The sequence below is a fragment of the Thamnophis elegans genome, chromosome 1, assembly GCF_009769535.1.
Source record: "Thamnophis elegans isolate rThaEle1 chromosome 1, rThaEle1.pri, whole genome shotgun sequence".
Classification (NCBI taxonomy): domain Eukaryota; kingdom Metazoa; phylum Chordata; class Lepidosauria; order Squamata; family Colubridae; genus Thamnophis; species Thamnophis elegans.
In genome coordinates this window covers 72,876,199-72,899,936 of record NC_045541.1, presented here as the reverse complement: position 1 = coordinate 72,899,936, position 23,738 = coordinate 72,876,199, and the positions used below count along the sequence as shown (strand labels likewise).

At 40.4% G+C, this 23,738-nt stretch overlaps 1 protein-coding gene across 1 annotated transcript in view; it reads left to right on the top strand.

The window, feature by feature from the left end:
* The first annotated feature begins 728 nt into the window (after positions 1-728).
* Positions 729-23,738, top strand: part of LOC116516232 (NACHT, LRR and PYD domains-containing protein 3-like) — a 67,328-nt gene continuing 44,318 nt past the window's right edge. The window contains 3 exon segments of the mRNA XM_032228669.1: positions 729-3,883; positions 19,620-19,750; positions 19,863-20,045. The gene's annotated coding sequence lies outside the window, so the exon portion shown is untranslated.

The following is a 23,738-nucleotide window of genomic DNA, read 5'->3' as shown; positions in this document are numbered from 1 at the left end:
GAAAAGGGGTAGAGAGGGAAGAGAGGGAAAGAGCAGAAAGACAAAGGATGAAGTTGATAGGCAAGAGGAAGGAGGAAGGAAGGAAGGAAGAAAGAAAAAGGGAGGGAGAGAGGAAAGAAGAAAAGATGGAACTAGAAAGGAAAGAAGGGAGGGAGGGAGAAAAGGGGAAGACAGGGAAAGAGCAGAAAGACAGAGAAGGTGAAGGTAGATAGGCAGAAGGAAGGAAGAAGAAAGAAATAAGAAGGAGGGAAGGTGAAAGGATGGAAGGAGGAAGGAACAGAAGCGAAGAGGAAGAGAGAAATGGAAAGAGCAGAAAGACAAAGAAGGTAGATAGGCAAAAGAAATGAAGCTGAAAGAATGGAAGGAGGAAGGAAGAGAAAAGGAGGAAGGGAGTGAGTGTGGAAAGAAGAGAGGATGGAAGAAAGGAAGGAAGAGAGGGAAAGAGCAGAAGACAGATAAGGTGAAGGTAGATAAGCAAGAGGAATGAAGGAAGAAGTGAGGTGTCTTGAGGAGGGGGAAAACATTTAGTGACCAAAGTTACAATGGCATTGAAAAAAGTGACTGATGATCATTTTTCACACTTAGCGACCGTTGCAGCATTCTCATGGTCACGAGATCAAAATTTTGTTTGGCAACAGATTCGTATTTATGCTGGTTTCAGTGTCCTGGGGTGACCTTTTGACAAAATATAAAAATTTTAATCAAGCCCCCCCCCCCCCCCGTCAATGGTGTCCTTCTTTACCAATCTGAAAATCTGGTCACCTTACCTTTTACCCCCCCCCCCCTCCATGTTCTCAGCCTCCTTGATCTCTTGTAAAGAGGAGAAAAAGAAACTGCACATGGCCAGAAACACTTTCCTGGTATTACAACTCTGTAGGAGGTTGAGAAAGAATCAGGAAAGATGTGGAAGACATTAAGTGAAGCAGCAGCTGTGTGTCTTCATTGTCTTAAGGCATTTTTCCAAATCTGTTGCAGCCTGGTTATTTGATATAACCAATTAAGCAGAACTGCTGTGAAAGTTTTCCTCTCTTGAAACAGGTGTCTCAGGATACAGCAGAGGAAACACTATTCACACAATACAAGGAAGAAGGGATGGGCACTTTTGAAAATGAAAGTGCTTTTATCTAGGGCCTGTGAAGGGCAAAGCTTTATCCATCTGTTTACAAATTCAGCACCAATTTAACCAATTTAGTTTCCAACTCCATTCTTTTTTGTCCCAAAAAGATAAGCGTGCCATCCTATGTGCTTAAATAATGGAGGGTTGGATTTGGTGTAACATGTGTCTAGACTTTTCTGGGCCATTTAGTAGGGCTTTGATTAAGACCAGGAGTGTCAAACTCTTGTCATCACAGCAGCATCACGTGATGTATCGGGACTTTTTTCTCCTTCGCTAAACTGGGCAGGGCCAGCACGTGATGTATCCAGTCTGCGGTCCCCGAGTGTGATATCCCTGAGTAAGACTTTGTAGAATAATTTATGCAGAGAGGAAACATATCCAGGAAAGAAAGAGGCCCTCCACCTGAGCTTGAAGTGGGCTGGCAATAGAGGAACCCTGGTTTTCACCATCAGCCTGTTAAGCATATAGAGATGTTTTGGAAGTTTTGCTTGGAGAACCTTAAGATCTGGCTCCTCATACAGGTAGTGTACTTGATACCAAGATGAAATTCCTATGATTTCATATTGACAACTCTACTGGCTTTTCAGTGTGCTGAAACACTGTGTAGAGTTCAACCTCTTAAGCTGTCTGTGCTTTTAATGTTTAATCACATGCTTCAGCAGGTGAACCCTGGGGCATTAGTTTAGCAGGAAATGTGTCCCGCCTGCAAAAGCTGATCTGGCCCTCATGCGCCCTCTGTGAAAGAAGGAAAAAGGTCTTATATGCCAGAGGGTGCAAGGCAGATGCAGAGCAGGTGTGGTTTGCAGATTGACAGGTGTAGCTCAATAAAATAAAAGGCAGAGTCTAGGTTTGTCTCAATAAGCCACAACACATTTATTCAGCTGAATAAAAATGGGTCCCTCCTAAGAAGGAGGAAACCCTGAACACAGTGCAAGGCAGATATTTAGATATATAAATTGCTTTCACTTCATTACATAAGAAGCAACTGACACACGACAAATAAGATATAGAAGTAGAAAAGTTATAAAAATAGTCAAGTATGCTTTCTGTTGTTTTGGTCATATGCCTAATCCACGGGTTAGTATAGTTTCCTGTGAAGCTTTCCATGGCCCCAAGGCCTTTTTATGGCCTATGGCATTTTGCCTAGAGTTCTGTGATAGCTTCCAGCCCCAATTGCACTAGGCAAACAGTTGGCACTGTTTGTCTAGCTGGAAGATATGTTACACCTCTTTGAAGTGTGAAGAAAGGAAGAAAATATATATCGTTATAATGAACAATTAAAGCAATTGAATAAAGTTTGGCTTACAGTCATGAAAGGATTCTACACTGGTCGGAATTTACTGCAGTTTATAAAACTTGGACAATGATAAGAGTTTCCACGGTTGCTGCTTAAACACATTCAGTTTTGGGCAACCATTGTGGTGTTGCTTTTCTCATATAACTTTGTTGAAATTTAAATTTAAACATTTTTTATTTGTTTCAATTTATTTTTAATAGAACACAGGTACATACAATAATTTGATTTAGCTTCTGTGAGTGAAAGTTAACATTTGCTTAGCTATGATTGATAATCTCAATCACAAACATTGAATGTGCATACATTATATCTTGCTGTATTGGCATATTGCCACATTATGATTTTTACCATATGATTTTTCTCTTAGAGAGGGAGTTAGGAAATTCCAGACAATCTCCCAAAAAGATTAATATCAAGACAGGCAGTCTGAGAATAATGAATAATTTAGAATGATTCAATGAACAATCCTTCTGCCTAATGTTTAGTTTGGTGACTGAGTGATTATGGGCTCTGTGTAATCCAACATCTGAAGTCATTGGTTTAATGTAGGCCATAGATGTCTCCTTGCTGGTATTAAAGTGAAATCCAGAATTATTTGAGCAGAAATCCTTCTCATGAGTCACATCTGGGTGCTTTCCTCAACCACATTTGCACTTACAGTATATGATAGGAACTCTCTGTTCCTCTGGATTAGCCTGCCATGTTACGGTGACAGAGGAAGCAGCCATGTGATTCCCCAAACTTCGGCTGGAATGTGGCTTGCTAACTCTTCTTTACAAATACTTCTAGTTTATGATTAATATTGATATATTAATTAAGATTACTAGTATGATTATTATTGTACTTTTACTCAAAATTAATTATGCCCAGACAACATTCTGTTAAGATAGACATGCAATTATTATGTTTTTAAACAAAAAAGTACCAATAAAACACATATTTTTTTAAAAAAAAACACTTCTGCATAGCATGGCCTTCTCTCATCCCCAGAGCATGATCATGGCCAGTAATGCCCTTCTAAAGGAATAGATTAGATAGTAACACAGTAGGGAATCTTCTGTGCTTCAAATATTTTATTAGTTTATCAAAACATAAAATACAGAAATATAAAGAAAAATGAAAATAATGGGAAAATAAGTAAAGAAAACAAGTAGGTTAAAGGGAAGAAGAAAAAGAAAATAATTGGCTTCCAACTCCTTTTGGCATAGTAGAATAAAGTAATAACATACAATCTCAACTTTTTATTTTTGCTAATGATATGTAGTAGTCAATTCTATAATAACAAACCTATCTAATCAGCAAAACCCAAGTTCAAAGTTTCGTTTTTTTCCCACCTCAACTACAAAGTCCAAAAGCAATTTCCAAGTAGAAACAAAATTGTGTTCTTTTCTTTAATCAAGCCAGACAATTTATGCATCTCTGCTAATTCCATCAACTTCTGCAGACATTTGTCTGTCGTGGGAATCAAGGTATTTGTGCATAGAGTATTCTTGCTGCTATTAGCATATACAATATAGCATCCAAGTTCCAATATTTTTTCAAGTTCTTTGACCATTAAGCCTAAGAAAAATATGTCTGGTTTTATTTTTATACTCACTTTAAGAATCTTCTATATTAAGATATGAATCCTACTACAATATTTCTTTGCCTTGTCACATGTCTACCATAAATGGTAAAAAGTTTCTTCTTTACATTTACTGTACATTTCCAACATTCATTTGAGACATTTTTGACAATTTGTCTTGTGTTAGATACCAAAAGCATATCATATTATAAAAAATTCTTGTAAATTATAATTTAGTGTGAATTTTCCCATTATTCAAACATTATGTTATATATCAAAAATTCAGGAGGGAATCTTCCAAAAAAGAATAGAAATTAAATTTTGGAAATCAAACTAAATAAAAGTGAATGAGTGGATCAGTCTATTTCTAAAATTCTGGGTCTCCCACAAAGATAGGCAGACGGGTGACACTATAGCCCTAATAGAGACATTAATTATTGAGAACATAATTTCAGGCTATTGTTTTCTTTGTTACAAGTTAAATGAGAATTTATTACACAGAATAGAAAATGGAAAACAGATGGAATATCTACTATTACTGTAGAATTCTGCTTGTTTGCTTTACACAATCAGATACTTAAAGTAAGAATATGGCAACATGCAATAGATCCCAAATGAAAGTCTTTTAGGAACTCTTGTCTGAACTCTTGTCTGCAATTACTCTGACTGCAGAAAATGCAAAGAGTTTGCTAGCTCTAATAACAAAAGTTAGGGAGCATGGTGAAAAAGATAAAAGTAAGACTAAGTATAAAGAAAACCAATCAATGCCACCATGGACCACAAACAAGACAGGCACAACTTTCATAACAATATGGATACAGGTAGTACTTGACTTACAAACAACTTACAACTTGACTGAGTAACCATTCAAAGTTATGATGGTCACCTGATTCACCTACCTCCAAAAGATACTCACAACCCAGTTCTGAAGTACTGATGAATGCATCTCCTCCACAGTCACATAACCACATTTAGGCACTCAGCAACTTATGGGTAATGGGCAACTCATTTATGGGTGTTTGCTGTGTCACATAGTCATAGTTCATCTCTACACAGTCTAATATCTTTTTTTACTATCTCTTCATCTGTTGGTAGCTTATTTAATTTCCAATTTTGGGCAAATACGATTCTTGCTGCTGTAGTTACATGTATAACCAAATAGCTATCCTCTTTCTTAAATTTCTCTGGGATAATACCTAGTAAAAATATCTCTGGTCTAAATACTATTTCTTGCTGTAACATTTTCTTTAACCATACTCTTATCTTAGTCCAGTATTTCCTTGCTTCTGCACATGTCCACCACATATGATAATAGGAACTTATTGCTTGTTGACACTTCCAGCATTTCGCTGATTTATCTTTAAACATCTTTGCTAATTTTTCTGGTGGCGTGTGCCATCTATAAAACATTTTGAATAAGTTTTCTTGGACAGAATATATGATTGTGTGAAAATACCTTCAGAGCAACCTGTCTATGTCCATGCCCATTCCAAGAAATTCTTGCTGGATACAACATTCTGGGCTGGAGCTTGATTTAGTCCACAAAGCCTATTCTTATCACTTTGACAAATTTTCCTGGGTTTCCAGTATTCTAAAATCTTGTTGATGTATTTTTGTATTAAAAATATTTATAAAGCCAGCTAGATATATAAGGCAAGTGCTGAAGCCTGAGTCAGGATAGTATCACACAAATTATGTGATTTGTCTGCTTGCATCAGGCGTAATTTGTGTGATGGGATCAGAGAGCACATATTGCCATTCTGAAGTCATTGTGGCTTGTTATGGCCACTGTGTTAAAGCAAAAACTGGTCTCCGTAGGGGTCCATTGGTGTAGAATAATGTTCACTGCTGAAGAAAGTTTACCTTTCCATTTGACCACTATATGACCTCTACAGTACAAGAAAAGTGTTTATACATTCCAACTGGATGCAGATTACAATACTTAATGCAGAGAAAGCCCCTCTTTCTTTTCCATTTTTCAACAAATTGCATCCTTCAACTGCAATATTCCCAGTCAAGGGACATATCCCACCAAGTTTTTTTTAAATCATGCACAGAAAGGTATTTTTCCCATTTTCTGAATAATAATGTATATATAATGAGCACCATGAACTTTGTTTTGTTATGATTCACTGAATAGTTTGATAAGCAATGTTAGACTAGCACTCCTACACCCTTCTGCACTGCTGAAGCCTTTTGTGAGGCTGCTAGTTTAGATTTTACCTTTCAGTTCCAACTAAATGCATCTTGACACCATCTTAATGATGTTTACCATGCCTCACTCAGTTTTATGTCTGTACTTGTGAGATGCAAGCTGTCTTGGGTCAGCTGTCCCTCATGGATCGAACAGCTCAGTTTCTCAATATTTTGAATGCTCAGAATCAGAGGGTCAACACACCAATCTAACAATCTTTCAGACTTTGGCCAAGGGCCCTTCCATAAGTAAACAGAATGGAGCAAAGAAGGTCCCTGAACTTTCACAAAAGGGGAGACATTAATCAAAATCCCAGTAACAAAGCAATGCATTTATACATGCATTATTATATTTATCTCAATCATTAAAATTGTTCAGTCATTATTAAGATTAACAATGGAAGAATAGGAGAAAGAAAAGAAAAACTTCACATTCCATAATGTGAGAGTCACAACAGAGAAAGCTATTTTCCATCTTCCTGATAATTACATTCTGTGGGGAAACTTCCCTTTGACTCTATTCAGACTCTATTCTTACTTTCTTACTTTCTCCAGTTCTTATTATTGCTTGGAAGAAGGCTAGGCATTAGGGGTGAGGTGAAGTTGTAAAGTTTAAATGCAAGGATACCAGGTTTTGGGTGGGGTTGGCACTGGGACAAATGTCTCTATGATTTTAAGATGAAACAAATCAGTTTGTGGCAGAGGAAACGCTTGGATGTAAAGGGATCTCTTTTTACTGCTTGGGTTTAAAGGTGGAGGGGCAGATGTAGATATGTATATGGGGTTTCTCTGTATGATGAAGGTTTGTGTGCATCATGAAGATACACACAAACAGTCATGTAATCATGAAGATGGTTGAATTTGCGGAAATGGATAAACTAACTTGTTTGATTAGGGAAGGAATAACTATTAGGAACAATTAGGTGGCTCAGTGGCTAAGATGTTGAGCTCATCAATCAGAAAGGTTGGCAGTTTGGTGGTTTGAATCCCTAGCACCACATAACAGAGTGAGCTCCTGTTAGTTGTCCCACCTTCTGCCAACCTAGCAGTTCGAAAGCATGTAAAAATGCAAGTAATAAATAGGTGGGAAGGTAACAGCACTCCATGCATCTTTGGCGTGTAGTCATGCCCATGCAGACGCCTTCAGACAGCGCTGGCTCTTTGGCTTGGAAACAGAGATGAGCACTGCCCCCTAGAGTCAGGAACAACTAATACATATGTGCGAAGGAAACCTTTTCCTTTTCCTTAACAATTACTTTATAAGAAACTAAAAACCTCTTATGGACTTTTTGCTGAAAATTGATAAAAATGGATTTGTGATTTCCAGATTTATAGATTAAAAAGGGCTGTATATGGGGAAAAATGGAACTATATTATGTAATTTTGAAGTGGAAAATAGTATTAAGTAATTATTGTAAAGAAGATTGCAAATTGCTTTTTAAAGACTTCCTTCTTCTTCTTCTTCTTCTTCTTCTTCTTCTTCTTCTTCTTCTTCTTCCTCCTCCTCCTCCTCCTCCTCCTCCTCCTCTTCTTCTCCTTCTTCTCCTCATCCACCTCTTTCTATTGTTCTCCACACTTTATTCTATGTTTTCTTTCTTTACTATTTCTTTTTAATAGTTTTTGTATATACAAAGCCATCAGTTGAACCAGTCACTTTGGATAATTATCACTACATCTCCAACTTCCCCATTTTAGGGAAGGTTGTACCAAAGGCAGTGAGATGCTGCTAGAACCATAAAGGTCATTGAGTCCAATCCCTTTTTCTCAGTACAGGATCCATTTGTGACAGATGTTCATCCATCTTCTTTATGAAGTTGTCCAGCAAGGGGCAGCCCCTCTTTCAGAAGACTCTGGATGAAGCAGAGTATCTACATCTCTTCTGGTTTGGGTTCAGGGATGGAATCTTCAGTAGTTGCTCTTACGGGTGACCTAAATAGGATTTAATAATGAGAGAACACCCTCTACATTTTTAGTGCCTTCTGTTTGACAATCCAGAAAGAACAGTTTTCAGTGTTTCAGCACCATTTGAATAGTGCTGTTTCAAACGGGGGTATGATACTCAAAGGGGAATCTGTTTGCCCATTATGTTCAAGCCAAGAGAAAAGCTTTGGATTCAGATCACAGGAAAAGAAAGGGGGAACACTGAAGGATAGGCTTTTTGGTTATAACTTACCAACTCAGGTCAGGATGAGTGCTATGTTTTAGGAATAAAACTTGCCTAGAATGTATGGAACAGGTGACATACACAAACCTGTATAAATGAAATCATAAATAAACTGTTGTGCTTTTGTGAAGTTTTATCTAGTTTAATATTCTTTCCTTAAAAGCTCATTTTCCATATTAATTTAATTCTCTAATTTTAATTTTAGATTGAATATAATCCATCATAGTTGACAGGAGTAACACTGTGGAAGAACATCTTTACACGGCATTGAATAAACTTATTGAGAAGCAATTTAAATAATTTAGACAGAAGCTAAAGTATGTTAATTACCGTGGAAAACAAAACATTCCTAAATGGTCATTGGAAACAACTGATGAACAAGACATTGTAGATCTCATGATTCAGTATTATGGAGAAAATGCTCTAGAAGTATGCAATGATGTCCTTCGAAAATGCAAGATGGATATCTTGGAACTATTTATATTAATTCTTGGTATCTTACCTTGCCATACAAATGTGTGAATGTCTTTTTGCCATAGTTTAAAGGGTAAATCAGCTACCAATATCAATATTAGTTTGAAATAAAAATAGTGTCCTAGGTAAAATATTCATCTTAATAACAGAAATTCTGTCCAACAATGTCAAGTGTAGCTTATCCCATCTCACTAGGTCTTTTTAAATATTCCATACTTTGCATAGTTATTCTGAAACAATGTACAGTTCATGTTAATTAAAGTGATCCCTAAATAAATAACCTTCTCAATTTCAAAGCCAGTCTTTTTCATCAAAGTCTCTTGTTTGGATGTTCACATTTAGCCATCTTTGTCTTCTCTTTATTACCATCAAAGCCTGTCACTTTACCAAAGTCCTTCAATTTTTTCATTAAGTGTTCAGCATACTCTGTGGATCTTACAGTACCAAAACTAAATCATCAGCAAAAGCTCTCGATTTGTAAGTCTTTACAAAATCTTATTATTTTCATCTAGTCTTATTCATCTATTTAACAATTCTAAAACTAAAATAAAAAGTAAATGTGAGTAGGGTCATCCTTATTGTGTCTCTTTTCACATCTCACATGGTTTGATCAGACCAACATTAACAATAATAAGTGCTTTCTGCCATGTATAAATCAACTTATTCCCTTGCAAAAAGTTAGGCCCAAAGTCTGTATTTTCCACCACTTTAAACATAAAATCCCAATTCAAATTATCAAAAGCTTTCTCTACATCCAAAAAGATCAATGCAAAATGGGGGCTTCATTCTGATGAACATAGTATCCATAGTTCTCCAAATATAAGACATGTTTAGAAAATAAATTGGGGGGTTTGTAATGCTGGGTTATGGACAGGCAAGGATTTCTATCCCCACTGTCCATATATGAAAAACAAACTAGTATAGAGAATTAGGGATGAAGATGGTGAATGGTGGGGACTTTGTGCATAGGCCAGTAGGAGGAAAAATGCAACCAAGCACGGTGCATTCATTAGACACTTCTACAATAGAAATAACTAATTTTAACTGATTTAACTTCTTCCTAATAAGGAAAGCTTTACTTTAGAAAAAGAACAATATTCTTGATATTTGCTTATTGATAAATCTTCTCATTATGTGCTGTGCGTCTAATTCTAAGGATTCTTCTTTACAGTTACTATGAATGGTTATGAACTTTTAAAATGAATTTTTTCTCTACTTTCCTCTTTTCCTTTATTGTCAAGTTAGTTGCTTACACCTCTATTCGCCTTGCCTGTTCTCTGAGCTGTGTATTCTGGGTTGACTCCTCTTAACCATAGGTCTGGCTGGTGTTTTAGTATTTTCAGCCAGGTTTTGGTTACTGCTGTATCAAACTCCTGAAAGGACTTTAGCTTTTCATGGACGTTCAGTCTTTGACTTGATGGGGTAAAGTTCATTACAACCTGCCAGATGATTGTTGGTTATTGATATTTCTCTGCTTCATTCAGATTTCAGCTTCTGATACCTCTGAATTCTTCAGCTAATCCTCACATGCTATCAGTCATCCACAGTACAAGCCAACGTGTACCAGAATTTGAGCCACTCTGTGTGTGTGTGTGTGTGTGTGTGTGTGTGCGCGCGCGCGCCCTGCCCTCTTTTTGATCTCTCCTGGTTGGTTAAGGCTTTCCAGGACATCACATATACTGAAGCCAAGAGTGATAAATCCTTAATGGGAGGGATGAATCCACCTGCTTGAAAGGCCGTGACCATTCATCCTCTCCTTATGAGCCATCACTGGATCCAATAGTACAGGTAGTCCTTGACGTACGACCACAATTGAGCCCAGAATTTCTGTTGCTAAGCGAGTCATTCATTACGTACTTTTTTCTCATTTGATGACCTTTCTTGCCATAGTTGTTAGGTGAATCACTGTAGTTATTAAGTTAGTAACATGGTTGTTAAATGAATCTGATTTTTCTCTGATTCATCTATTTCTATTTCCATTCAAAATATGATCAGGAAGAGTTGGAATTTTATAAATTTCAAGGATAAGTCTCAAGATCTTCCTTCCTTCCTCCCTCCCTCCCCCTCCCATTCTCTCTCTCTTTTATAATCAGAACTGAGAACTGTCAGTGCTGATGAGTGTTCTTGTGGTTCCTTGATTAGGCTGTTGTTTATTATTTGGTTGGTTGTCTAAGTCAGGGGTTCCCACCTTTTCTATACCCCACACCCCTAAAACGCTTCTGATATATTCTCATACCCCTACAAACATAAATAATTATATGCATATAAGGTGAAATGGAAGGAGAACAACTTGGATAAATTTGAGGAGTTTTTTTCTTCCCTATATCCTCCTCCAGGTCTTTGTCCTCCTCTATTTCTTATAAAGGGGAGGAAAAATATCTGCACATGCCCAGAAATCCTTTGGAAAGCACCAGAAAAGCTGTGGAACACAGTGAAGTTTGGCTGTGTGTTTTTATTTAAACCTTAGTCAAGGAAAGGCATTTCCTTGGACACCCCTGTTACTTCCCCTATTGTAAAACTTTTCCTCTCTTGAAACAGCTGCCTCAGGACAGGAAACTAGACTCAAACAATAAACTACAAGGAGGAAGGGAAAGGCACTTTTGAAAATGAAACTATTTTTTAACAGAAGGCAGGCAAAGGACAAAGTTTTACCCACTTGTTTACAAATTCAGAAATACTGTAATTTAACTTTCAGCTTTTTTTTTTTGGAATGAACGGTAAGCATGATATTGTAAATGCTTAAATATGGGAAGGTTGGATTTTGCAGTACGTATTTGTATAATAGACTCTTCTGTGAAGGAGCCAATGCTTTGCAAAAGTATACAGCCTTTAGAAAAGTATGTGGGGAATTCCTGCAAATGAAACCCTCTAGTGCTGGCAGGCAGCATAAGGGAATGAGATAGTATCCGTCTCCCAATCAACTGCTGAGTTATGAAGCTTTGGCCATGTTGACCCCAAGACTATTGGGACTTGGAGACTCTGTATGATATAGAGACAAAAGCTCCACAATTGTTAACAATAAGGGTAGTGTAGATGACATGATAGTGTAGACGACATGATAAGACCAACTTTCAGTGGCTACACATCTATTGTCTCAATCTCCACAGCAAGGCATACTCCAGGTATTTGTAACTCCTTAGCTGACTCCAGGTTAGGGGCTGGATCCAGACGATAGTTACCACCTCTCTTCGGGAGGGGACCTTCCCGCCCCTCCTAAAGGCGGCGGTGGTGAGACGCCTCCTGAAGAAGCCGTCTTTGGATCCAGCCATTCTAAGTAACTACCGTCCAGTCTCCAACCTCCTCTTCATTGGGAAGGTTGTTGAGAAAGTGGTGGCCTCTCAGCTCCGGCGGTCCTTGGATGAAACCAATTATCTAGATTCCTTTCAGTCTGGATTCAGGCCTGGCTACAGCACAGAAACTGCTTTGGTCGTGCTGATCGATGATCTCTGGAGAGCCAGGGACGGGAGTCATGCCTCCGTCCTAGTGCTCGACCTCTCAGCGGCCTTCGATACCATCGACCATGGTATCTTTCTGCGGTGATTGCGGGAGGTGGGAGTGGGAGGCACCGTTCTTTGGTGGTTCTCCTCCTACCTCTCGGACAGGTCGCAGTCGGTGTTGGTTGGAGGGCAGAGGTCGACCTCTAGGCCCCTTAAGTATGGGGTGCCGCAGGGTTCGGTCCTGTCCCCCCTCCTGTTTAACATCTACATGAAGCAACTGGGTGAGATCATTCGGCGGCACGGGATAAAATACCACCAATATGTGGATGATACACAGCTGTATCTGTCCGCCCGGTGCCAACTCAGTGAAGCGGTTGACGTGATGTGTCAGTGCCTGGAGGCTGTTAGGGTCTGGGTGGGTGTGAACAAGCTTGCACTCAATTCCGACAAGACCGAGTGGTCTCCCAATAATTGGCACACACACACACACAGAACAAAACCCATTAAATATGATCAGACTGTAACCAGCTTTAAAACATCCCCACCCCTAATTGAGATACACTGAGCGCAGGAGTCTGGCTTCAGACCTGGCTGCAGCACAGAAACCGCTTTGGTCGCGTTGACCGATGATCTCTGGAGAGCCAGGGATGGAGGCCACGCCTCTATCCTAGTGCTCCTTGACCTCTCGGCGGCTTTCGATACCATCGACCATGGTATCCTTCTGCGACGACTGCGGGAGGTGGGGGTGGGAGGCACTGTTTTACAGTGGTTCTCCTCTTACCTCTCGGACAGGTCGCAGTCGGTGTTAGTTGGGGAGCAGAGATCGACCCCTAGGCCCCTAACGTGTGGGGTGCCCCAGGGTTCGGTCCTGTCCCCCCTTCTTTTCAACATCTACATGAAACCGCTGGGTGAGATCATTCGGCGGCACGGGATAAAATACCACCAATATGCGGATGATACACAGCTGTATCTGTCCGCCCGGTGCCAACTCAGTGAAGCGGTTGACGTGATGTGTCAGTGCCTGGAGGCTGTTAGGGTCTGGGTGGGTGTGAACAAGCTTGCACTCAATTCCGACAAGACCGAGTGGTCTCCCAATAATTGGCCTTGTATTCCAACTCTCAGGCTGGGGGGTGAAACTATACGCCCCTCAGACAGGGTTCGCAATTTGGGAGTCCTGGATCCACAGCTGACTTTAGAACACCATTTGTCAGCTGTGACCAGGGGGACATTTGCCCAGGTTCGCCTGGTGCACCAATTGCGTCCCTACCTGAACCGGGAGGCACTCAGAACAGTCACTCACACCCTTGTGACCTCAAGACTGGACTACTGTAATGCGCTCTACATGGGGCAGCCCTTGAAGAGCATTCGGAGACTTCAGCTTGTCCAGAATGCAGCCGCGCGAGCAATTGTGGGTGCACCTCGGTGCACCCACGTCACACCTATCCTCCGCGAGCTGCACTGGCTGCCTATTGGACTCCGGACGCGCTTCAAGGTGCTAGTCGTTACTTTTAAAGCCCTACATGGTATCGGACCTGGGTACTTGAGAGACCGCCTTCTGCCAATTACCTCCCTACGACCAATTAGATCCCACAGATTAGGCCTCCTCCGGATTCCATCAACTAGCCAGTGTCGGCTGTCGACCCCCCAGGGGAGGGCCTTCTCTGTGGCTGCTCTGGCCCTCTGGAACGATCTCCCCGTGGAGATTCGGACCCTCACCACCCTTCATGCTTTCCGCAAAGCCGTCAAGACCTGGCTGTTCCGGCAGGCCTGGGGCTGATGAGTTCCCAGCCCCACTCGAATTGTTGCGGCTGTTGATGAATTTTTAAATCTGTTTTTTGTATTTTGTTTGTCTTGTTTGTTTGCTTTGTATTGTCCCCCTTCCCTATTTTGGTTTGTTAGCCGCCCTGAGTCCCCTTGGGAATAGGGCGGCATACACGTTTAATAAACAGTTAAACAGTTAAACAGATCAGTCTCAGACAAGGAGGTTACAGTTGCCAGCTAAATATGCTGATTACATACATTTTTGGGAAGTAAAAAGCATCAATTTTTCTCCCAACAGAGGCTGTGATTATACTAATGATTCGAAAACGGGGGCTAAAATTCCAGTCATATCCTATATTGGTGTGGAAAAATCAAAGGGATCTGATTCCCTGGGCGGAGGAAAAAACACATAGACTGCAAGAGAAGAAATAGGGGATTTCTTTAGTTCTGAGAGCATAGCATAGAAATCATTATGTTCTTCTCTCAGAAATAAAGGTAGAGTAAGAGATTTGTGCCAAGATTTTTATAGGGAAAGAATACAAATGAGGGGTTTCTGTTGCTGTGGAGGAGAAATGTATGTGTGTATGTGTTATTTTGGTGGTCATGCAGTTTCAGAGATACTTTAGTTTTAATAATCTAAAATGTTTGTTTACATATGTATATTTTTCTATATATGACTGGGCACAGGATAATGAGTGTTAAGTTTTGTCTATCTATGGAACTGAGTCCTCTGGGATTTTCTTTGTTAGTCTATTTTCCATTTGATTCTGTTCCTTGAAGTGGTGTACCACCATCTCTTAATGATTAATATTCTGAGAATATATTCTGGGAGAGGCAGCTACTAATCACAAACATGTTCAGTTCCTATAAGAATATAATCCATTCTTGCTTTTCAAGAAATGATTGTAATTTTTTGGATTGGACTAGATCCTAATTTTTTTGGATTGGACTAAAATCCATGGACTAGACTAATCCAGAAGCAGGCACCATTTTGAGGTCAGCTGTAAAGAACTATGACTGCTTCAAAGTGGCAGCTGCTTCCAGGAGAGAGCCCATTGCCTCCATGTGTAGGAAGGCCATGTGGAGATGTGGCTACTTCCAGAAAGAGACCTGAAGAAATAAATGACTGATTGATGACAGGGGGTAACTAATTCCCTGTGGAATTGGAATCCAAAGAGTGGATTCCAACAGATTGGGAAGCAGGTTCAGGTCCTGTGGGGAGCCAGTGGGGCAGAAAAGAAGGTCCATGACCTGTAAGAACCTGAGGGACATGAAGCAGAACATGGGAAGCCTCAGAGTGGAAGAGGCTTTAAAGGCCTAGGAACCCAAACTTCACCTTTTCAAACTTCCTCTTTCAACATCCATTTTACAGAAGCCTCTGGGGTTTTTTCCCGATACTGCATTCACTTCACTTCACCTGGTCTGCACAGAAGTGTAAAGCAGGAAGCTACTAAACGTTTCAACTCCAGCAAGAAATTAACATGGAATGCGGTTAGAATAGTACCTAGAAGCTTGTTGCAAGAAGAGCCATTGCTGGAAAAGTAAGGCAATGTGATATTTAGCTTGGGTTGTGAGGTGGGCAAGTGTCTAGATGGAAATTCCAGAGTTAAACAGTGTAGGATAAATCAGGCAAAGAGCAGCTGAACAGCATTTCTTGTACACATGCTATTTTAATGATGATAAGAAATTTGAAACCAGTCTTTGTATTGCTTCTTTGAATTTTCTTTATTCTGAAGTCTAAATACAGAATCCAGTCTTGCTCACGAATCTTCTAGCTCTTCTGTTTTTGCTGTTACTAAATTCAGCAGAGGAAGTTCCTTTCCTCCAGGTAAGAAATAAAGTGACAAATTTCCACTTTCCTTGACTCTGTGTGATTGATCAGTTTTTTCACCGGGTAAACAAACCACATAATGGCTCATGGCCATCAGCCTTAATAGGCTCTGGATAGACCACATGTGAGCTGGGGAGGTTCTGCAGTATGGACCTGAGTCTGTGCTAAGTCTCCAAGGGCCGCTGTGACACCATGCTCCTCTTAACGTCCTGAATGGTTGCTTAATGGCTGCATTGGGGAGAGCAGAAATGGGACTAATTAAGCAAGGCAATTACAACCTAAGAGGTGGGATTCAGCTCAGTCGGACTGGTTCAGGCGAACCAGTAGCTCCGATGATCAGCTGGGGGCGAACCGGTTCTCTCTGACAATCAGGTGGGCCCGCCCACTTGCTCCTGCACTTTATTTACCTATATCCTTTCAGCGGATTTGTGTGGCAGAGCAGATTGCTGTGCCTCAGCCCTGTTACTCCCCAGAAGTAACGTGGAAGGTAAGTATTGTTAAAACTGCATGTGCACAGAGTGCACACACGCAAAACAAATGATCATCGAGGCAGGATCCCACCACTGAACCTAACCTTCATGGCTTGGAGCTGTAATGATCAGACTCCATTACAATGTGTCTCCTTCCTTCCTTTCTTGGAATAATCAAGAGATATTTCCATAAAAGAAACTTCCCTGAGGAATTGACTTGTAGCCACCTTTGATAACTGATCTGGCTTGCCTTCTGCATTTTCAGTTCCATTTCAGAATAGACTGTTTTTACTTCTGACTGTTGAAAGAAATATCCTCCTGGGTTTGGCTCCAAGTGGGGAAAAAGACACTGGAGACATGGAGGCTGCTTGGAAAGATGGTTTTAATGGTGGACAGGACCACATGGCTCTGAACAGAAAAGGTGATCACATGCTTCAATGTTGGTGGAGAAAAAGAGAAGGGAGGACTGAGATGCTGAGTCCCTGGCTTTATGGCCTCTCTGACCTTTGATCTGAGTCCCTGGTTTTATGCCCTCTCTGACCTTTGAGCTTGTATTCTGATTGGTTGTCAGACTCCCATGGGGCCATGCAGGGGCAACTCTCTAGGCTGTTTTGAATCCCAAGTTTGGTTGAATTCTCAGATGCCATATGGTGAGTTTCCGTGAAAAGCTGATACTACCTTTATTATGAAAAGTGGACCAGCTCAGGCTTTAATGGCTCATTGACAAAGGGGGTGGGGGCAGGAAGCTGCAGGGAGCTACTCTGTCTTTTTAAAACGTGTTTCTTCCTTTTCACATCCAGGGAAATATTCTGCCTTTTCAATATTTCCAAGGATATTTCATTTTTCTGGGAGAGGGATGGGTTTTAACTTCCTACAATCCTTCCTTTTTTTTTCAAAACATGTGAGTGGAACACACTCATTAAGTACACAGATCCTGGAGACTTAATTTTTTTTCCTGATGGAAAGTCATTGAGAGAGACAGCAGAAGGATCCCTTCAGTGGCTCCCAGAGAGCTTTCAACCATGAAGGTCAAGCAGCCAGGGCACAATTTCTGGAAAGAAATTTACAGTATCCAATTTTCCATGCCAATTAATATCAGATATCACTTTCTGTGAGCTTCCAGACAGGTTTCAAGCAAGCAGAAGTCTCAACATTTTTCACAGCCATGCTTTTTCTTTAAGTTACAGGCTGCCTATTTCCAAGGGATGGTTCTTGAACTTGCCCTAGCTCTTATTTTAGTGAGGCCAAATTGAGTGCAATCCATGGTATTTAGTATTTTTTAAATTACACGCAATGAGTCCGGGGACTCCTACTCATGAGACCACCAGTGCAACATATCCTGCTTTACTGGGCAATGGGGCAGCATCATTTTTGAGTCAGTCAGGGCTTGGGTTTTGAAGATCCTTTCTGCTACTCTTCAAGTGGGGGAATTGCCTGAGGGGAATGGACCCTCCCCCATGGGATTAACAGGGAGATATCACTGCTTAGGCTTTTGTTCTCTCTCTCTCTCCCTCTCTCTCTCTCCCTCTCTCTCTCTCCCTCCCTCTCCCTCCCTCCCCCTCCCCCCCTCATCTGTCCCAGGCTTGACTAAGTTTTTTCCTCATGTCAGGTTTTATCAGGATGCAATCACCAGCAGCCAATTCAAGAGTTATAGTTTCAGCTAGCAGTCCTTTGTTTCTGAGGTAAAAAAGAGGAGAGGCCAAGTATACAGACATATCTTTAGTCTCATGTTGTGGAATTTCCCCCATTCTGTCCAAGATGGAAATCCAAACATTGTTTCAGAAGACAGATGATGTAAATTTCATGGAACATGACATTCCCACTGCCTCTATGATTGAAACACTTTTGCAATGATGAGTAAATTTCCAAGAGGGACAACAACTTGTGTTGCAAACAAACAAACAAACAAAATATCATATGGTAGAGCACATTGACTAATGAACATTTAAAAATGCATTCAGGCATAAAAGAAGGAGAGAAGAACAGCTTCAAAAAATGCAATAAAAAAGAAGTACTTTGAGTCAACACTCCAAAATATCAGATTCCATTCAGATGGAAGCAAATTCTCATTAAGTATGTTAAAACATTTACAAATGTAAGCAAAATATCTCAAAGTCATAGGTTTAATTAAGCATTTTAAACCACAAAAATTTCCAGAAGAAAAAATCAAAATTGTATTCAGAGCAGACAAGGAACTGTAACTGCATAACTTTTATATGCAGATGAAAAGACCACAACAGTGAAAAGTAAAGGTGCAGGAGCAGGTCACCCATTTACTCCAAATTTCTCAGAAGAGAGAGGGAAAAAAAGTGGTTAAAGTGAGCAGAAAAACCTGCAGCCGCCTTTAATGACCCAGAAGGAAGGAAGGAAAGAAGAGGCGGGATACACAGAGGCATTCACAGGTATCACTGGAGGCATTTCATACACACACACATGGTAAAAATGAGCAGACACTCACTCTCCCCGCCTTTCCTGCTTCCCTCCAAAGAATGACCCAGAAGGAGACCGCGGGGGGGGGGGGGGGGGAGAGATTCACACAGGCAATCACAGGTCTCTGGATCCCTTCACTTATCACTCCCTGGGGTATCGGGGACACATACATTCATACTGCAATCAGATCTTGGCTTACTCATGCCAACCAATCATTATAAGTATTTCAGGGAGCTTTTTTCACAAGCCACCAAGCTTCATTTTCTTTTATTAGAGGATCTTACCCTCCCTTCAGATTTGGAAATGGTAACATACATACATACAAACACATACCATTAAACAACCTTGCAACTGACTGTTTCTTTTTATGAATGGGAATCAAAGTACATTCACACCAACTTTTACCATCAACATACTCACATTTGCACTGCAATCAGACTGCTTGTGTAAATTAATTTCACCTACAAAATCCCATTTCATTCTTTCTTCATGCAAAGCAATTATTACAATTATTTCAAAGAGCTGTACATAAACCAATGAGCTCCATTTTCTATTATTAAAGGATCTCAAGAGAGGGATGGGTTTTAACTTCCTACATGACAAAAGTATAATATATCATTATAGCAGCAAACAGTTACAATTCCATATGTACTTATCTAATGTAAATATATCTATGTATATCAAAAATAAAAATTGATGCAATTGCTGCGATTACAGCTTTCACGAATGTTTGATGAGGGGATTGATGTAGAACATATAAGTTGAGCAAAGTCTGATCTAGTAAACGCAATATTTCTCCCACAGAACTGAAGGAAAGCATTTTGTACATTTGTGTGACCAACTGAGCTTCATCTCAAAAGAACAGTTTTGTCTTCCCGCAGCCTCCTCTAACTAGTTGGCCTTCTCCATCTCTTGCAAAGAGGAGAAAATCAATCTGCATATGCCAAGAAACTCTTGTCCAATATTGCAAACTCCATGAGGCTGATGAAGCACCAGGAAAGCAAAGCATCAGGTATGTATCTTCACTTAAACTTTTGTGGAGGAAAGGCATCTTCAACCCATTTACAGTATACGATATTGCCAATTTAGTAAAACTGCAGTAAAACTTTAATCTCTTGAAGCAGCTGCCTCAAAACACGGCAACGGAAACCATAATTGACACAATAAGTACCAGGAGGAAGGGAGGAGCACTTTTGAAAACAAAACTGCTTTAAATAGAAGACATGCGAAGGACATTTTATCTACCATACATGTTTAAAAATTTAGGACCGATTTAGGTTTCAGACTCCAGTTTTCACCATAGAAAGGTAAGCCTAGCATCCTAAATGCTTAAATATGGGAGGGGTTGATTTTATGGTATGGTTTTGTGTCATAGACTCTTCTGGGGAGGAGCCAATGCTTTGCAAAAGCATGCAGTCTTTAGGAAAGACTTTGCAATGTAATTTTTGTAGGGAGGAAACATCTATAGGAAGGAAAGAGGCCTTTGAGCTAAGCTTGAAGTGGGACTGGCAATGAAGGGTCTCTGATCACCACAGTTAGAATTATATTTTCTGGATGCAGCCTAAAATTTTATTTGTCTGTATTGTGTGTGTGTGTGTTTGTGTAATTGTGCGTGCGTTGTATATATATGATGATGTTCAGAATTAAAAAATAATAATATTGAGATGATATCAACATTTTTCTTTCTAAGACTTAATGGATAGCCAATTAGAAATGATAATTGATTTTTATATGGTGACTACAGTGACACTATTATATGCACAAAGATAGAAAAATGCAAAAATGTTCACAGTGGAAGGGTGGGTTGTGAAGATGGCAAAATTTGCAGAAATGGCTACATTGTGTTGTTTGATTAGGGAAGGAACAGCAATTACTTTTTTATTTAATATATTTTTTATTATTTTTTATGTTGTATATTGGTTCTGGGTATCATTCATATTAATCCAATTCACAACAACAATATTAGTAATCTCTATCACATTTCTCAAATTTAAGTAATCCTTATGTTGTTCAAACATACATTCAAAAATGCCTAACTCCTCATCTTTATCTCTATCTTCATCTCTATCTTTCTTGTTCTATCTAAACATTTCTCTATTATATATGAACAAATATAGCTGATTTGTCAGTTGATTTGTCAGTCCCCTTTTTTGCTCTAATCCTTGGTTTATTTGTTGATATAGCCAATCCTTCTGTTCTTTCTGCTCATTTTGCTTGTCCTTTATTTGGTTTTCCTCTTCATCAAGCTGTTGTTTTATATTGATTTTTCTGATCCATATTTTTCCCCTGTTTGTATTCTATTTGCTAACTTAAATGGTCGCTTTCTTCCAATTTTTCTGTTGTTTCCACCAATCCATGTACATTTTGGTCTTCATTTCTCATTCTTTGCGAAATATGGTCCACTTTCTGACCCATAACATCAATTAAGTTCAAAATATTTTGAAACATCAAGACCAGCTGATTAAAACGTTCTATTGTTTCCAGTGCTGTTCCTTCAATTCCAGTCATAATGACAATTAATGTAAGGTAAACAATTACGCCTCAATCAAATCTAACATCCAGGGAGTCCAGGATCCTGGGAATATGCTTTGATAAATAAGACTCTCCTCTCCAATTCCTACACTGCCTTTTTTCCAGCAGATATTTATTTCACTCAATCTCCATATTTTCAGAGCAAAATCAATTTTCCAGAGGGATCAATCCCAGCAATTACTCAGTACTCTGTTAATCCAAATTATTTTTCAAGTTCTTTGAGTCTACTCTGATTTTTTAGTCTTTTATTCCAGTTTGCCCGGATCTCTGTACATTTCCAGGAGTCTAGGAGTCATTTTTCCTTCCATCAGTTGATGGCACTCTCAACTTAATTTTCAACATAAATCTCTATAAAACTGGTATTTTCCACTGCTAGCAAAATCCGTTTGGGGTCCCTTCTTTGGGTTTTTTTTTTCTTATCCTTGAAGTAACTTTAAAGAAAAAAGAATAATCTCACCCAGCAACACAATCTCTGTTCACAGATCTCTATGCTCCTGCTCTGTCTTGGGTATTCTGTCTGGTTCCTGCATCATGGCAGCCATTTTGGCTGCCACTGCTCCTCGTCTTCAGATGAGGGGGCTTTCCAAGTCAGGGAGGAGAGATGGGGCTCTCCTCGACTTGCAAGGTGGTCCCCTTTTACTTCAATACACACCCCCTTCAGGGGACTATGACTCGGATTTGAGCCTTCAGACAGGAAGAGCTCAGAGTGGGATTGTGGTAGTTGTTTTCCTTACCTCCAACACCACAGGAAGTTCAGCCGGAAGCTGAACAGCAATTACTTTTGATTGAAAATCCATTATGGACGTTTTGCTGAAAATGGATAAAAATGAACTGATGATTTCTGGATTAACTGATTTTTCTAAAAAAAAGACTGTATATAAATACAGTGGAATTATGTCATGCAATTTTGAGGAGGAAAACAGTATTAAGTATGCTTATCACTATTGTAAGGCCGATTGGACGTTGCTTCTGTCAGAAGAATAATTTGGGATTCCATTTCAAACCAGCGTTACACAACATTAAATAAAAATGAAATCCAGACAGCTGTGAGGAAAGGAGAAATATTTATTCCCAAAAGCAAAGAGTTTTGCTTTGGTGACAGCTGCAGAGAAATTGGGTACAGAGACATTGTTTTATAGGGGAACTTGTCCTGGGTGTGGAAGTATGTATGTGCTGATTCTAGGGTGAGATTTGAGGGGCATGGCTGTATAATACTTATTCTTTTGAACATGCAGTTTCATTGGGAGACTATTTTAATTAACTTTATTTGTGCTTACAGACATTCTCCTTTGATATGGATTAGATCTGAGTATAAGGTGACCAGATTTTCAGATTGGTAAAGAGGGACACCTTTGACGGGGGGGGGGAGCTGGCTGCGGTGGTTACTGCCAGCCCGTGGCCTCGCTAGGGACGTCTGGTCACCTTAATTATACACATCCTCTCTCTCTCTATCCATCCATCCGTCTGTCTGTCTATCTGCCTGCCTATCTGTCTATCTAGTTATGGTATCCCTCTCCCTCTTTCCCCCTCTCTTTCTCTATCCATCTATCTGCCTGCCTATCTGTCTATCTAGTTATGGTCTCTCTCTCTCTCTCCCTCTCCCTCCCTCATCTCATTATCATCTATCTCAGTGTTTCTCCACCTTGAAGACTTGAAAGTATGTGGACTCCCAGAATTCTGGGAGTTGAAGTCCACATACTTTCAAGTCTCCAAGGTGGAGAAACACTGATCTATCTAATTAATATAGTTATTTCTCCCTCTCTTTTTCACTCTCTCTCCAGCGCACACATGCAAATACATAGGGCAGCCAACCTCACACACAGGTAACTCCGGGCGGCTTACAACATTATGATGCACGTCTCCCCATAGGAGAGGAGATGGGGAAGCCAGGGGCCCGGAGATCACCCGGGGGATGCCGAGGATGCCCCAACTCAGCCCCTCTTCCCGCTCCAATCATGTGCCGCTACTTCCTCCGAGCGCGGCGCTTTACTCACTCCTTGGAGCGTTCGCAACTTCGCTCCTTCCAATTTCTCGGCCCAGGAGGCTTGCCAGGCTCCACCTACCCCGGGCCCCCATTGGTCCAGCGGGGCGAAGAACGCGAGAGGGGTACGGTTGGGAGGGGAAAGCGCTTGGCGCGAAGAAGGACTTTCTTCCAACCAGCGGAACCCCCTGGCGCAATCGGGCTGCGATCGGCGGCCGTCCCTGCTGCAATCCGCGCAGCCCGCCGCATCAGCCAGAATCTAATTCAAGAGATCTTAATCTTGACAGCGTTGTTGGGGTCTGCGGGTGAAGAAATTACTTTAATCAGTGGGGTAAAGTTCTTTCTTTCGCTCGCCCGAGCTCTGATGAGGGGGAAAGAGAGGACTTTTCTTTCGCCCACATCAGAGCTGGGGGGGGGTTTCATCACTGCATTGCATGCCTTCCCATTCCAGTGACATGCAAGCTCAGGCAGAACTTTTGGGCAAATA